Source organism: Penaeus monodon, unplaced genomic scaffold, assembly GCF_015228065.2.
Source record: "Penaeus monodon isolate SGIC_2016 unplaced genomic scaffold, NSTDA_Pmon_1 PmonScaffold_400, whole genome shotgun sequence".
Taxonomy (NCBI): domain Eukaryota; kingdom Metazoa; phylum Arthropoda; class Malacostraca; order Decapoda; family Penaeidae; genus Penaeus; species Penaeus monodon.
Window position 1 is genome coordinate 1 of NW_023658780.1, and position 11,190 is coordinate 11,190.

The window sequence follows — 11,190 nt, forward strand, 5'->3', positions numbered from 1 at the left end:
CAAAAGAGTTTGAGTGTGTCTCCTACTGATTCATGGTTATTCATGTCCTTTTCAGTCATGTTTAGGACAACATAAGTGTTTTCCTCATTAATGAACATGCTTTAAAAGCAATGTGTAGACATGAGCTTATGTTAACCAAGTATTTATTCTTTTTTTTTATGTAATTGAATTTAGCATTTGAATTGAAACATCACACATGAGGAATGTTCAGTTGTAAAACCCAGCTCTAGATAATAGTTTACAGGATTCGTGGCCCTTTTTGATTCCATATTCAATTACTTACAGTTCCTAGACATATGCAACTTTATTCCCTTTTGGAAATACGTTCTTTGAAGAAATATGCATTCATGAACAAATAGTTTGGTTTGTACCTCTTTTATGATGCTTTTTATTATTATTATTTTTTTTTTTCCAGAAAGCTCTATACCTATTATACCATGTACAGTATAAACTACGTTTCCTACCATAGTGTATATTATTTATCATATTGGTGTAGAGCATTCCCAAGCATTTTTATTTGCCAACCACATTCACATATTACATCATTCATATACAATAAAAAAACTGCAAATTCGGTGTAGTAAATCAAAGTCCTAAGTTAAATGTAGTGACATTGAATTCTGAAATTGTTAGTATTATCATACTTTACAGGATCACTTCAATAATTGCGATTGCTGGTTTCTCACGAAGATTCTCGGAATATATTCAGCCATGATGAGGACTGTTAGGTAACCCTAGAGCTTGAAGCGGCTCTAAAGTGTTGTGCTTGCGAGTTTTGGTGACCGTTGTGACTGGTTGAATATCAATCCACATGAATTTATCTTAACCCTACCACCACGGATTTATGTTGTCCCCATTATTTTTTTTTACATTCTGATGGTTCCCCCATGTACCCTAGTGACCAAATCCTGTTTTTCCCCATTCCTTGAAATGGGGGAAAAATGTTTTCTCTTAAATACAGTTGATATCGATACTGTTCTTATTGTTATTGGTGTTTATGATTATTAAACTGTTTTTGAAACTTGGTAACATTAAGACAATGAAATAATGCATAAGAACCTTTCTAAAAATCAAAGAAAAGGTAAACAGGTGAACTAGGGATGACAATGACTGACTCTTTGGTGATTAAGCGCTTGTAAGACATCTGTATAAATTACTACAAAAAAACTTTTATTACAGTGGGCATGGCATGTAATCTTGCACCGTGCCGATTGGGTTAAAAATTTTGAAAATGAAAAAAAAAAAAATTCAACGTGTTTTCCAATAAATTATAGTGTCATTACTTGTTATTAATGTAGTTTTCATCAGCTTAAGTGTTAAACCATATTTGAAATAAAAGCAACTAATTTGTTAGCAGATGTTTTTGTGTTTACTATTACAAGTAAAACTATTAGATATAATCATTATTGCTTTGTCTAATTTTGATGCCATTATCCTTAGTATTTATACCATGTATAATTATTATGCTCGAGTTCCTGTCCCCCACTTTGTTACTTAATGTAACGGTAACGCCAAAGTCATGAATGAAGGGGCAATCGTGTTTAAATTTGATGAAGGACCAATTCATATTTTATGTATACCCAAATTTACTACACTAAGGTGCCCACATGGAGGGGGAAAGGGCACTGGTCTCTTACACACTTCGAGCTGAATGTTCATATATTTTTTAAATTAATAACTTCCCAGAGAGATTGGATCAGTCCTAGGAGGTACTGCAATAAGTGGCCAGTTCTCAGAAATCATTTTAATTTCGTGTGTCATTTGCAGAAAGTATTGTAACTTATCAATATTGTTCGACAACGAGGGGATTTAACCGTTAAAGTCAGTATTTTCTTGAAGTTTGTTTAATACCTGCTATTAAGAAGGGGGCTAATCTTTAGTTTTGGGTGTTTACATACAATTGAATATATATTAGTGATATCCTCCGGAGGAGTGGCCCAAATCCCGGAGGTTACTGCAATACCGGGCCGATCCGTGGCAAAGGTGGAGCAAGCCCCTAGCACTTCGCCATTTCCAAAATCAGTTAATATCGTAGTCCCACAGGGGGATCGTATCAGATATTAAACTGATAAGAACAGATATACACTTTGATCTTAGCCAAAAAGGGCCCAGAAGCGATACTGAATATTGGTTGTGAGTGTGCCGAGAAAATGTTTCTGAGGACTTGCTAGTGATGTTCTCTTAAATTTAAAGGGTGTAAACGACATGACGTTGGAAGTTGTTGAAATCTCGATTGGCATATGAAAAATGTTTTCTGAATAAAACTTACCAAAACTATTGCTTCATCGGGCAAATGCTGTAGTTTCTTAACCAACTATCACAAAACCTCTTTATTAAACACATGTACGCGCGCACACAGCAAACTCACGCACGGCCAAACTTTCACACCACAGACACATGCCTGCACACACACAACACACACACACACACACACACACCACACCCCACACACACACCACCACACACACACACACACACACACACACATCACACACACACACACACATAATGCCAAGGTCTATTACTATATAATATTTAGACCATGTATATGCCCGCACACGCTGACACCGTCCATTCTACGTACACTCATAAGCATCCGAGCATACGTACAGTAAAAATGTACGCGCATACATTAACACGCACGCCACGAACACTTTCGTACATATTCTGTATTTGCATATCAAAAATGTACGTGTATATATATATAATATATATATATATATATTTGAATATTAGATATTGCTAATGTAAACGATCATAGAATGTTACTCAAGTATACCCAGAAAAAAACTATTTTCTTTCGTTTATTTTTCCTATATAATAATATATATATATATATATATAGTTAATACATGATATATAATCTAACCTATATATTATACTATACATACTATATAGTACATATTAATATTAGTATTATTAATATATATATTAGTAAGTAAGCGTAGAGAGAGAGTATTGCGATAATTTGATTAGTCTAAGGTAAGTATAGCAACGATTTGAAAAATGCATATCCCTGTGTGCATTTGTAAATAAATTTAAATATTAAGTTTCTGCGAATCCCCTCTTCGTATAGATGTGTTCGACACCTGTATTTATAGATTTATGCGAAGGGGTTAGATGAAATATGTGTGAGTGCGTGTGGGTGTGTTCATATATATTAGGTAAGTTACGAAAAATTGCCATAATGTCACAGAGATAGAAAAAGTAGAATATACCGAGTGTGCAGCTGGAAAAAGCTTCTTATAGTGTCTATAATTTAGGGAATGCTAAGAATAGTTTATCACTGACGTCTTTGTTCACAAAGACAGTTTAGAAATATAGACATAAGTGTAGTTCACTATAGAATATCGTAAAAGAACAGTCATTGATATTTGTATTAGGTGTGTACAGAGCGGTGGGCTTCTCAGTAAGATGTGAGCGTGTCACGGGTGAGCTTCTCGTTTCTACGCGCATCTCTGTACCTGGCACAGGAGATACCGTGATCACTGAGGCGGTTCCCCAGGGCGAGGCCTGCACCATGCACTCGCGGTGGCGCTGACCCCTGCGATTAACCCCAAATGTGCGTTAACTGAGTGCGCAATTTTTGTTATTGCGGGGACGCGTTCGCGCTATCCCCCTTATTGAACCGTGGTTATGCGAAAGTAATTCCTAGTAAGCCACCTGTACACAACTTACTGAGGTGAAGAATTCTTAAATGGGTAGCACTTCTTGCAAATATTTTCAGTTTGATATATCCCAGTGATTTATTAAACTACCATGAAGAAGAGAAACTTGCCTGACGATACTATTTATACGAAAATTATTATGCAACATTTTAAAATGTATTTGATTTGTATCTGAATTATCTATAGAATATTTCGAAACCTCTGGAGTTGTACAAATAGAAAAATATTACATATCATATTTGATGAATAAGAATAAATTCACACACAAATATTCACTATATATTATTTGAGAGTTATCTCAGAAAGGATAAGAAATGTAAATATATATAGAGGTTAGACCACTCACGTGTTTTGTATGTACACACAAGCACGACGCACACCATGCCGCATCACCGCAATTGCACGCACACACCATACACGCCGTCGCGCACAACACACAGCACACTTTATAATGAAAAGCATTAATGTTTTAGCCGAGGATGAAGGGTGAAATCCTATGTAGTGCTTAAGCAAAAATAATGTTAAAGCAAAACACCAAAAATCAAACAAAAAAAAGAATAGAATAGGCAGAACATTCGTCCTTACAACAAATATTTAGCCGCGTTATTATATATTATTGGTATACAGGTGAGTTTGAACTCCACCGAAGTGGCTATAGAAAAAAGATTGAGTAAGACTTATTGGTTGTTTCCCCTCCACGGAAATGCTGTAGTAAGGCGAAAGATTTATGGCGTTTTGAAGGGAAACGGTGAGAGTTAGGAAGGTATGTATAGCGAATTGACCAAAGCAAGAAGGTAGACTGAGGGGAGTTCGGGTAGAGAAGAATAAGGGCAAGAAGAGTATATCATGAACCACACTATTATACAGTCGATATGCGAAGTCTAGGCCCGCGCGGAAAACGATTGTTATCTTATTTAATAAGGATTATCAGCACGCATAAAAGTAAAGTGTTTATATATTGTACGTTAAACACAAATATACTAAGCAAGTAAGTTTGAACATAACAGAGACTTACAATTGAAATTGAAACATGTGCTTTATGAGGAGGAATATTTTCCCTTATACCAACCATGAAATAAGGCTTTTAAAGCTACATGAACGTTTTTATTCCCGGTATTAGGATTCATCCTTGTAGGCCTAGAATGTGCAGCTGAATTCATGTCGAGATGCACGTGGAATAGAAATATGAAGTTTAGTTATCCTGTGCCCGTGATTTGAAAATGTATGTGTGTTTTAACTATGTATAGTTGATGCATTAAGTTCCCCTCTATCTTTTAGTGTTAAAATTGTGACAAATAGTTGTAGGATTATGTAATTTTTTATAAATGGGCCAAGTAATCGTCACATCTTACAATCATACATATATCAGGCATACAAAAGCTGAAAAGCCGTTGTATCTACGAAGAAAGAGCTCCAGTAAAATGTAGTTTGTGCATGAATGCTAGAAGTGAAGAGCTATGATCATACTTAATAGGATCATTCTATAGCTCGATTGCCGGTTTCTCGCCGAGATCTCGGAATAATGTTCAAAACACGGATGAGGCTGTTAGTGTAAATCCTCTGAGCGGAGGCAGCCCGTAAGTGTTTGGCTTGAGAATTTTGATGACCGTTCTGACTCGGTTTACGATGTTGAGAGGAGGATCACACAGCTGAGTGGTTTGAACGTCAAGTCCACATGAAGTGTTCATAGACACTTTTGAGAACTCTGCATAGGAGGAAAATAATCATATTAAAAGTGTGGTAAAGTTTCTGCTTTGTTGTGGATTCAAAATCCAAAAAGGAGTAAGCCTGTAAGTGATTTGAGTATCTGTGCTTTAGTAACAGTAGAATAGTTCATGATCACAAATGTCTAAGACAAATATCCATGAACATTTTTTTTTATTTTTTTTTCGGTACTGATGTACATATACATAGCAGTACGCGTAATACGCAATGTGCTTTTGTGGTACAATTGATGCCATTATTATCAGTATTGGTCATTCGTTGCTACCAATGTTGAGTGTGTCGTATTACTATGAAGTAATTAAGTTAACTCTTTAGTTTCTGTAACTGCCTTCACGAGACGTTATGTAATGTGTGACTTTGGTAGCTAAGCAGTCGTACGCGAAGTCTGGATGAATCGGAAAATCTGCTTACGAGACGACACCGATTCGGTTGATGTATACATGCGACTTAGAAGCTAGACATAATATGTGTAAACAGATTAGTAGAACATTAAAAGAATTCGTCTTAAACGGAATACTATAGACTGTAAATCCAGGCAAAGGAATATAAAACGTAAACTTGTCAAATGTTCAATGTACACATTGATGTAACAATTATATCATATCAAGCTGTGGCAACTTGTGGTTAGGCCTGGATCGTGTGATCTAGTGTTTGGTTCTCTGAGTATCGCAAATAGTGCTTCTGAGTTTACGTATGGAGCCGTATCTTCAAACTTCTAATACCTAAAAATATGGTCATATCTGATTACCTCGAGCTTATGCTCATTTGTATAATTTTTGTGCCCGCTTAGATGTCCTCCATGGAGCTCGGCGAAGGTCTGCACACATTCCGAGTGTTAAGGTGATCTCAACGTTATTGACTTATCGCAGTAGTCAAACGGTTTTTATACCATTTATGTTATATGTCATCCAGAGACAGTACTGTAGATCAACCCTGAGGTAGTGCAATACTCCGATCCACCGAGTAAATCTCCAGTTCTCCAGAAATTCGTTTAATACGCGTGTTTTTAAAGGGGGGGGGTGGTGTTACGCGCCCACAAATTTTACATATCTGGCCTAGATTGAATCTATGCATTATTCACCCGAATCACGACAACTCGAGGGATCGAAATTGATGTCCACCTCTTGTAGAAGCCTTTTAACGTATGCAGCTCTTAGAGCAGTAGCTCTCCATCAACACATTGAGATGGGATTACACACTTATCTAATTAGTCTCATATCTCATCAAAGAGGAATGGAACAATGGAAGAATAAATTTCTTTAGAAAGCTGTTGGTAAGATAATCTTCCGGTCTGTGGTGTTCTGCTGGCGCAGAGTGGCTCTCACGAGCCCTTTTACTTTGCATTTCTTGTACAAAATGTTACAATCCTTCTATCTTCACTTGATATATACACGGAGAGAGACGTCAAGGTGTTCGAGACTAGACGTAGAAAAAGTATTTTTCATTTACAGACTCTAATTGTGATATGATACAGCCTAATGTTGCAATTGACTCCAATATACCGTGTCAATGAGTTATAACCATTAATTATTTTAATATTCCTGATTATAAGTAGATAATCGGACTGTACTCACGGACCAGTTTGACATGATTATTTTGACAGAAATACAGAACACATAATCGTAATCATACATGCTACTCCAAAAAGTCTGATGCAATGCCCCTGGCAGGGAATCGCGATCAGGTTTGGCAGGTACTTATTATCTTATTAATACTCTGACTTAATATATTGGCGACATGATATTCTCTCCCCTGGAGGGAGTGCCGCGCGGCTGATCCCGGCTAAGTTGGAGGCAAGCCGCCTCGCAGTTCCCCATTTTTCAAAACAATCAATCGGTAAAGAAATATCTAAATTAATATCTAGACGTATACTGTTTTCTGAATGGTATATACCGAGTGTTCATTTTAAATGTCATGAAATATGTTACATTTTATGCGGAATGTAATAGGATTTTGCGTTCCCGTCCATCGTATTTATGGATGGATAGTGTGTGTAAGTGTACTGTGTGCACACACATCTGTATGATTACGAATCATTGCCCCCCAACCACAAAAAAAAAAAAAAAAAAACAAAAAAAAAAAAAAATCGCGAACGATGCTAAAATCGTTATTATGGGAATGACAGTAACATTTAATTGCCCGACGAAAAGCTTCTATCTCACCGTATGATATGTAATAGGATAGTTTTCAGAATTAATGTCTTGCAGTGAAGCGTTTCTTGCTTTTTTCTATCATAGTTTTGAAATACTAAATTGTAAGGGTGTGTATATCACTAAGAGTTTTCTGAGAAAAGTTAAAGGCTTATGTGTGTTATATGATATAAAGTGTTGTAGATTGTGGTGGAGGTTTTCTGAGTTTGCTATGAGCGATCGTGGGTCGCGCGGGTGGGCTGTTTTTAGCTACTTACCTGGCAAAACAGGAGAGTACAACGTGATCACGGAAGTGATTCATGCAGGATAAGGCAGACGCTACCGATTCATGGCACTCAAGTGGCGCTGACGTCCCTGCGATTAAGCAATGTTCGTTACTGAGGTGCGCAATCTTTTGTTAGTGGGGACTGCGTTCATGCGCTATTTGCCCTCTATTTTTTACAACATACTGTTGTTATGAGATTCATTTGCAATACGTTTATACAAATATCCGGTCGAATCCATTATTAGCATATGTCATACAGAAGTTGTTAACATAAGTTGTCCAGTTATTTATTACAAAAGGATACCTCATCGTTAAGGTGTTGCCTATGATCGAAAAAATTCTAATGGCGAGCATCTCATAAATGGTTATGGTTTGATATACTATCCATGTAGATATTTTCGTATTGATTATCACCAATATGAAGAAAACTGTCTTGTGGCTCTATATTAGTTGCTCTGTAAATATATTTCTCTAACATACTGGATTCTATATGATCTGTATATCTATTAGATTGTTAGATTCAGAGTGCCAGTTGCACAGAAAAAAATGACAAATTTAGAAGACATGGACAATCTATTGTTGATTATTATTTAATTATTTTTATTTAATATATACTATACTTAATATATAAGAAAACGTTTGGAATAAGGTATAAAAGAGCTATTTGATGTAAATGTATAATATGATAGCCAGTAAAGTCTAGCTGCTTAATTGTTTGTATTTTAAATATTCTCTGAAGGCGTAACTATTTGTTCAATGAAATATGATTTGTATTGTATATTACTCCTTAGAAAATATTAGGTGTGTAATGTGTATCGAACTTCCTAAAATTTCAAGGTGTGGGTTTTAGAGTGAGATTGGAGTGATATGATTCTTAGGGTGTGAAGCTTGAGAATTGAATGGGTATTCGAAACAATCTGTATTACAGAAAACTAGAGTACAACTTGCCCACGTAATCGATAGCTATCATAATACTATACGTCCAAACTGGTATAGGTCTTTATAGAGTGCAATAAGGGAAGGTGAACCCACACGAATCGGGGCTAATTAGAAAAGCGGGTAATACCATTGAGTTGTGTCCCACCGCCACGGAAATCTTTAGTTAAATAGGCGAAAAAAGATTTTTGAGCCGTTCTTGAAGGGAAACTCAAGAGGGTTTAAATGTATATATGCATTTCTTACTTATCTCCTTTGGATTATTGTGGCTATCTAGTTTTCCAACCATGCGGCAAGTTTTGTTAGCATGAGATCCTATCATTATTCTATCAATTCTATATATAAAGGTCTCAATCCAGGTAAGATATTTGTCTCCTAGAAAAGTAGTTACTGTACTTTATTCTATTCTCATTCTGCACAGATAAAAGCTTTGATGTGACAGCATCATGTTGTTTTAGTTCTTGAAGCTAATTTTTGCTAGTTTGTAGTACTCTTGTTGGCTTGTAATTGGGCATATTGTGAGGATATCGATATTGTTAAGGGTGGTCTGCATGAGCAGTGGCCTCTGTGGAGGAAATGTTTCTTCAATATAGGGACGTGAGTGGGTAAGTCCTATGGTACTGTGACCCTAAGGAAGGGCCAAACCAACCCACCTTTTCGTCCTTTCATACACGTCTCCTGTGGGTGCTCGGTCCACAGGCTTTCTATTTTTCTGTTCTATTTCGTTCAGTCGATGCGCGAGGGCCACAGATGTATCTTTTGCATTATCAACCAAACTAAACCACCTGAGATCTGTTCACGCCAGCTACTGGTAGGTCCACGATCGCCAGTTTATTCCCCGTCTAGTTTTCTCACAGCCTGTTTCATTCATTACGCTGCGCTCATGAACTGCAGAGTGGCCTGGTACTGCACGGAACAACATATTAGCTAGAGTTATAGGTTGATGGATTTGTTGGCACTATGTAACTTACGATGATATTACCCAGCATGTTCATTTTTAGTGGTGTTCTAAGGCATTTGATACTTTTAAGTGAACTTAATGAATTAGAAGAAAACAACTGGATGTCTAGCATGCGTGGGTCGTCCGATAGTCCCGCCACAATATCATATTGCAAAAAAGTTCAATGTCGTGCAAGATTAAGAATCGATAGTAGATCGGACGTCTGACACTTAGCTATCACTTTCACAATTCGACACCAATAAAACGTGAAGAACTGTCGTCACCTTCACAATCTTCCGTATAATATCTCACAGCAAGGCCCGTAGGTATATAGCTTCTATGAAATAAAAAGAGGGAGAATGTTACATGTAGATCTTCTGAACCGCTGCTCGCGTACGCTCCACTGTCCGGCGCGATAGTCACTCATGACTTCCCTGCGGCATGAGATGTGAAGCGCAGTAGGCTTCCATGGAAGATAGGTAGCTGAGAAATGTGGGTTGCCATGGAGCGCTAAATTTACTGAATCAAGGGTATCGATGGTAGAGAGACATCTTGCGAACTTGTCTCTTTGATCATGAGGATCGCTCGGAAGTCTGGTATGGCATGGGCGTTAATGCCACTATTGTGCCATTAGGCGGACAGTGAGTCCAGGTAAGGGGTCGGTTGGATATCGCTCGTCTCGAGCCTACCCATTTGCGGTCATAGCTCAGGGCTTCTGTGGCCGCTGATCAGATCTATCAGAGAGGGAGGTTACTTGTAGTATACCAGACATCTCCTCTGTAAAGACGCTACGAATCGAGTGGCACTTCAGGGCTCCAAGACTGACAAGAATTAGCTTCTTATTTTGCACGCAAACAGTGGATATTGCTGGCAGAGCATCCAATACCATGTTCAAAACATTGTTACATAGAGATGCCTTAGCGAACCAACACACTTGACCCCATAAATCATCTAATAAACCTAAGTTAGGACTTTGTATACGCATTACAGGACTGCTACTAGCTCCCATTTATTAGCAGAGAGATGCACTTTTAATAAGATTAGAGTGGTGGTGCACTGTTGACATTTATTAGTTTTAACTGTATAATATGGTCTTTCAATTGAGACTGACCATATCAGGGACACTAAGAAAGTAGCCAACGAAATGCTCAAATACATAAAGTAATGAATACTTCTATCTCAAGATCACGCGAGCACGGTAAATCGAGAGAATCCACGTGAGAGAACAACACCACATACACTAAATATCAAAAGAGACATATATTAGTTCATATTAAATTAAATAGTAGGCTGATAACACACCATCTGGAGTTCGCAGGTGGTCACACATTTAGGACCAAGTACTCTGACCAGACCCATACTGTGCTTAACTGTCGATCGCTTATGGAACCAGAACGCGGTGCTATTCAACGTGGTATGATCGTTGGCAAAGACAGAGAACGATAGTCCACTTGTTGTCTCACTACTCCGTCATTTTTATAAGCATTGGAGATATAGCTGTGACGA

The 11,190-nt window shown here is 37.4% G+C and overlaps 3 non-coding genes across 3 annotated transcripts; 2 read left to right on the plus strand and 1 right to left on the minus strand.

The window, feature by feature from the left end:
• Positions 1-1,927: 1,927 nt before the first annotated feature.
• Positions 1,928-2,119, minus strand: LOC119570813. Its single transcript, XR_005228468.1, has one exon. It is a non-coding gene; the product is annotated as a U2 spliceosomal RNA (small nuclear RNA).
• A 1,337-nt stretch (positions 2,120-3,456) lies between these two features.
• On the plus strand, positions 3,457-3,621 carry LOC119570812. The gene has a single exon (XR_005228467.1). It is a non-coding gene; the product is annotated as a U1 spliceosomal RNA (small nuclear RNA).
• A 1,504-nt stretch (positions 3,622-5,125) lies between these two features.
• Positions 5,126-5,326, plus strand: LOC119570814. Its single transcript, XR_005228469.1, has one exon. It is a non-coding gene; the product is annotated as a small nucleolar RNA U3 (small nucleolar RNA).
• The last annotated feature ends 5,864 nt before the right edge of the window (positions 5,327-11,190 follow it).